This window comes from Carassius gibelio, chromosome A16 (genome assembly GCF_023724105.1).
Source record: "Carassius gibelio isolate Cgi1373 ecotype wild population from Czech Republic chromosome A16, carGib1.2-hapl.c, whole genome shotgun sequence".
Classification (NCBI taxonomy): Eukaryota; Metazoa; Chordata; class Actinopteri; order Cypriniformes; family Cyprinidae; genus Carassius; species Carassius gibelio.
In genome coordinates, this window is record NC_068386.1 from 19477101 (window position 1) to 19482190 (window position 5090).

Sequence of the window (5090 nt, forward strand, 5' to 3'; positions counted from 1 at the left end):
AAAAAAACACATCCACTCCTTTCCAATACTGCAATTCGAGGTTTGTACAGAAAGTTACAAATCCAAATGAACTATGCAGTAGGCGTAAAGCGAGTAAACATCGGTGGGCGTGGCCAATGTTCGGACAATGTGATAAAATGATTGGTCGATCCCTTGTCATATTCAAATATGGCCAAGTATTGGATAAGACAATTTAAAAGTAGTGGACAATTTAAAAGATGCGATTCTAATTGACCAATCAACATGGCGAGAGAGAGGCAGGCGCCTTTTTTTGAATATTAAATGAGAAGCTTTTGCGTTCTAGCGTCAGCCCGATCACAGAACTGTAACAATTATTATTTACATTACATTACATTTACATTTAGTCATTTAGTCTTTTAAGTCCTTTCCAATACTGCAATCCGAAGTCTGTACAGAAAGTTAGAAATCCAGAAAGCAGTAAACACAGGTGGACGTGACCAACGTTCGGACGATAAAATTATTGGTCGATCCATATCCAAACATGGCCAAGTAGTGAATAACTGTTGTAACTTTATATATATATATATATATATATATATATATATATATATATATATATATATATATATATATATATATATATATATATATATATAAAGTTACAACAGTTATTCACTACTTGGCCATGTTTGGATATATATATATATATATATATATATATATATATATATATATATATATATATATATATATATAGCCATTTTGAATTATGCATCATATTTCCATATGAAGCCAAAATGATACATCAAAATGTTATCCCTGCTAACACACGACGTAACAGTTACGTAACGTACTGGTAATTTTTGGTAATTCCATGACTTACCAATTGACAACGTAACTACGACGTCGCATGCCCGTAATTTTATTACCACCAACTCACAACGTCGTCAGTACGTCCTTCCAACGTGACCAGATAACCAAGAACGTCCCAGATAGGTCCTCTATTGGTAATATATTGGTAACTTCATGACTTACTGGCAACGTAACTACAACGTCGTATGCACGTAATATCATTACCATATTTTTTTTTACGTTCTTTATATGCTCTCTGAGTATAGAGCTATTTAAAAAGTGTAATTAAACTTCAAACACAAGATTAAACGTTCCTTAAAGATAAAATATGTTTATTTTCACCAAGTCAGAATATGGACATGCTTTCAATATATAGTGACGTGACATACAGGCGCTCGCTTCCACAACTAACGCACCACGCGCACAGTATTGACAAGAAAAGAGTTGTGAAACTTTCTATCTCGTAAGGAGTTATGAACGTGAAATAATGACACAGACTGGCTACACCATCTCATCTGCCGCAGAGACTGTTGTATCAGGAGGACAGCGCGTTTGTTTGAGGCACTTTTCACTTCAACTGTCTGACAGGAGAATTAGCTTTCTGAGGTGAGTTTTACAATTTATAATAAATAAGTTGGTTGATAAAATGTATAAAACAAAGTAAAAACAAAAGTCTAACGTCGCTAAAACCTTTTTTTATTATTTTATTGTTTTTATTAGCCTTATAGCCGTTGAGTAACCATGGCAACCGCGTAAAGTTACACATCAGCTGCTGGAGAGGAGAGGACTCGTTTGACATTTTCTTCTTGTTTCTCGTCAGTTATACCAAAGAAAAGGCCAACAACTGCGAGAGATTTGTTAAGTAACACGTTAATATTATCCACAGTCTACTTTAAGTACTTTTTGTTAATATTTATACCTCTGTGATTATGGTATTTTTCCTGAAATGTCTGCTATCAAGTATTACGCTAGCATAGAAACATAATTAACGTTATAGCATATTAGATTTGAGCTCTTATTAATGAAAGTTTGGGCTTTTAATTACATGGGTAAAGGATCGGTTTTGATTGCTTTGTAAATGTTTTTGATGGTAATTTGTCAATAGATAAATGAAGTAAAGTTAAGCTAATTAATTTAACCTAAAAGTCTGCACTGTAGAGTCTATCAGTGACGTCACTCGCGGTCTAAAATGGGCTGAAACTATTTCAAACCACTGTTTCAAGCTCGTTCTGATTTATCATTGTAAACAAATATTGATAAAAAAAAATTGTACAGTGATTTCAGGAGTGTCTTAAAAACCCTCTAAAAAGTTCCAAGAAAATGTCTAAAGGGAGCTGCTGACAGAGATAAAAAACACAGGTGATGCTACAAAGCTTATTAAATTACTTCATATTTATTTTTTACAATATATCATCATGCATTTGTAAAATCTAAACATGTGAATTCTGGTATCTTAAGATTTTTGTATGTTTTCCATATTACTATTTTTCTTTTCTGCATTTCCCCTATTCTCTAGTTTGTGTATTTCTAATAAGGAGCTGGAGGCCGTGAAGAAACAGATCCATGATATTGTGGAGAAGCAGGCCCCGCTGAGCAAGTGGAGAGCTGTGCTGGAAATATTAAGGGGTTGATGCTCATAAGTCCAGGGTAAGTATACAGCTAACCCTACTACCACCTCTACTCTGTGTGGTTCTCTGCAAAGGCCCGGTGTACCCAGGATGCGATCTTCCCAGATGTCCTTCACCCTATTTCACAGTGTAAGACATGAACCAGGCCCTGGGCGACGACCTCTCTCCATCCGCCGCCTCCGGTCTTCAGGATCTCCACCAGAACCCGATTCGCTCCACTTCGCGAGACAGAACACAACGCTGTGATCATCGGAGACTCCATCGTCCGGCACGTTCGTGCTATGTTAGCTGAAGGTAAAGTCCACACTCACTGCTTCCCTGGTGCTCATGTTCTTTATATTTCTGCACAGATTCCCGTGATCCTGGAGGGTGAGGGGAGCATCGGAGCGGACGTGCTTCACGCTGGGGTTAACAACACCATGCTACGGCAGACATAGACACTGAAGAGAGACTTCAGGAGCCTGATCAAGACGGTGCACAGCATATCGCCTGCATGATGATAATCGTGTCAGGACCACTTCCCACGTATAGATGAGGACATGAAAGGTTCAGCAGACTTTTTGCTTTAAACGAATGGTTATAGTCATGGTGTAAAGAACAGAAACTGCTTTTTGTTAATAATTGTAATCTTTTCTGGGAGCGTCCTAGGCTTTTTAGATCTCCTGTTGGCCAACATCTCCAGGACACTTCGCTCCATATGACTAGTAAGCCAATTCTCAAATAACTGTTATGATGACTTTTGTTCTACACGCTCAAATAGAAGTACTTGTGCTGTCCAATCAATAAAGATTGTGTTTGTTCCAGTGTTAATTTTGACAGGCATTTTTGATTTAGCATTAGTCTAAACTCCACCAAACTACTGTTATAAGCATGAGCCTCGTCAGACTGGTCAACAATATATAGTGATATTCTCAATTTTACCCAGAAAACAGGATACAGGTTTAACTCATTCAAAATACTTCAGCTTAATGTTAGACTGTCAGACATGCAAAGGAAATCTAATGTATCTCTTGCTCTGGCTACTAGGGGTGTGACGAGATACTTATCCCACAAGACGAGACGAGACATGAGACTGGGTTCATGAGAGCGAGACAAGATTTTTTTTTTTTTAAGAAATCCTCAATGATAAAATAAATATTTCATTTTTCTCTACTCCTTTTTCGTAGTACATACATTTTCACATCAGTTTATTAAACGTAAAAAAAACATATTTAGGGCACTATGAAATGTTTAATTTTTTCCCCAGCATATTATTTTTTATTATTATTGTTAACAAATTCTGTATTTTAGCATGTCTAACTATTTGAATGCATAACACAACTTAATTTATTAATTTTATTTTTTCTTAAAGGTAGCCTTTTACTGATATAGATATCATACCTCAAAGTGTTGTTACTGACCACTTCCTTGTATCGTGCATGCTGCATATTACTGATATTAACTATATTTCCAAAACAAGCATTATGAATTTAAGAGCCTTACATTACATTTATAACAATCATTGTTAATGTTTGAATTGTATTTCAGGGCAATTTGTGAAGACAGATAATCAAGAGAAGTCAGTTCCAGATCCACCCTCCACACCAGACCTCTCTCTCACGAGGATTGCTGTCTACTAGCATATTGTGTTCTCTTCAGACTTCGGGGGATGCAGATATTATTCAGGCACACGAACACTTGAATATTGAAAGAATGGAGAAAGTAAGAATTACTTAAGATTTTAGAATTTAATGTTAATTGCTTATATATATATATATATATATATATATATATATATATATATATATATATATATTTAGATATATTTTTGTGGCAGTGTGAACTGGCCATAATGCTGTATGATAGGTGTGAGATTCATTAAACTTGATTTGCTATAATACATCTGTTCATAAGCTATTGCATATTATTTTCAATGAATTATTTGTTATTTATTAGCTGATGTATTATTGTGGGAGCTTGTGATTAGTTGATGAATGTGTGCATTGTTAATATATATATATATATATATATGTGCTGAGTGCTTACTAAGACTTGCATGTTTGTGCATAATGTTTTGACCCTGGATGCTTACAGAAGGGTTTAGATATTTAAATATATGGAAATGTATTTATTATTAATATATCTCAATCTATGTGCTTCTGTATGGGCTGAATGCTTTCATACATATTTCGCTGTATATCCTGTTTTTATTAATAATCTGGGTGTATTACTGTTCATACTTGCTTGTTAATAAATTAACTGAATTAATTTCGAGTATGTATTCATCATTCACAGCTGCTGAAACATCCTTTAAATTAGTTTGGGCATATGAGGACATAAATTAGGTTCAAATGCTGCATGTCCGCCCATAGAATAATTAATAAAAAAAAAGACCAACTGATTACCAGCACACGACCACCGATCCGCGACGTTGCCACGACGTCGCAGTACTTACTGGCAACGTCACAAAATTACGTTGTGGCGACGTATACGCACCTTTCACTTTTCCGGTTGCCTTACGTCGCCACGACGAAACTTTGGTCACCAGATTACGTCGCAGTTACGTAACAGTTACGTAATGTTGTTAGCAGGGATATCATTATGAAATCCCCAAGATGTTACCTATCTAAATCAGAAGAATTTTTTTATATATTAGTGCTCCTTGTGCCA

The 5090-nt window shown here is 35.5% G+C and overlaps 1 long non-coding RNA gene across 6 annotated transcripts; it reads left to right on the plus strand.

Moving 5' to 3' along the window:
• The first annotated feature begins 897 nt into the window (after nucleotides 1-897).
• On the plus strand, nucleotides 898-4407 carry LOC128030859 (uncharacterized). Of its 6 annotated transcripts, XR_008187979.1 has the most exons (5): nucleotides 898-1419; nucleotides 1534-1670; nucleotides 2089-2172; nucleotides 2330-3145; nucleotides 3969-4407. It is a non-coding gene; the product is annotated as an uncharacterized LOC128030859 (long non-coding RNA). The 6 variants fall into 6 exon arrangements; XR_008187978.1 differs by having other exon boundaries at nucleotides 1534-2172; XR_008187981.1 differs by having other exon boundaries at nucleotides 1534-2172; nucleotides 2349-3145.
• The last annotated feature ends 683 nt before the right edge of the window (nucleotides 4408-5090 follow it).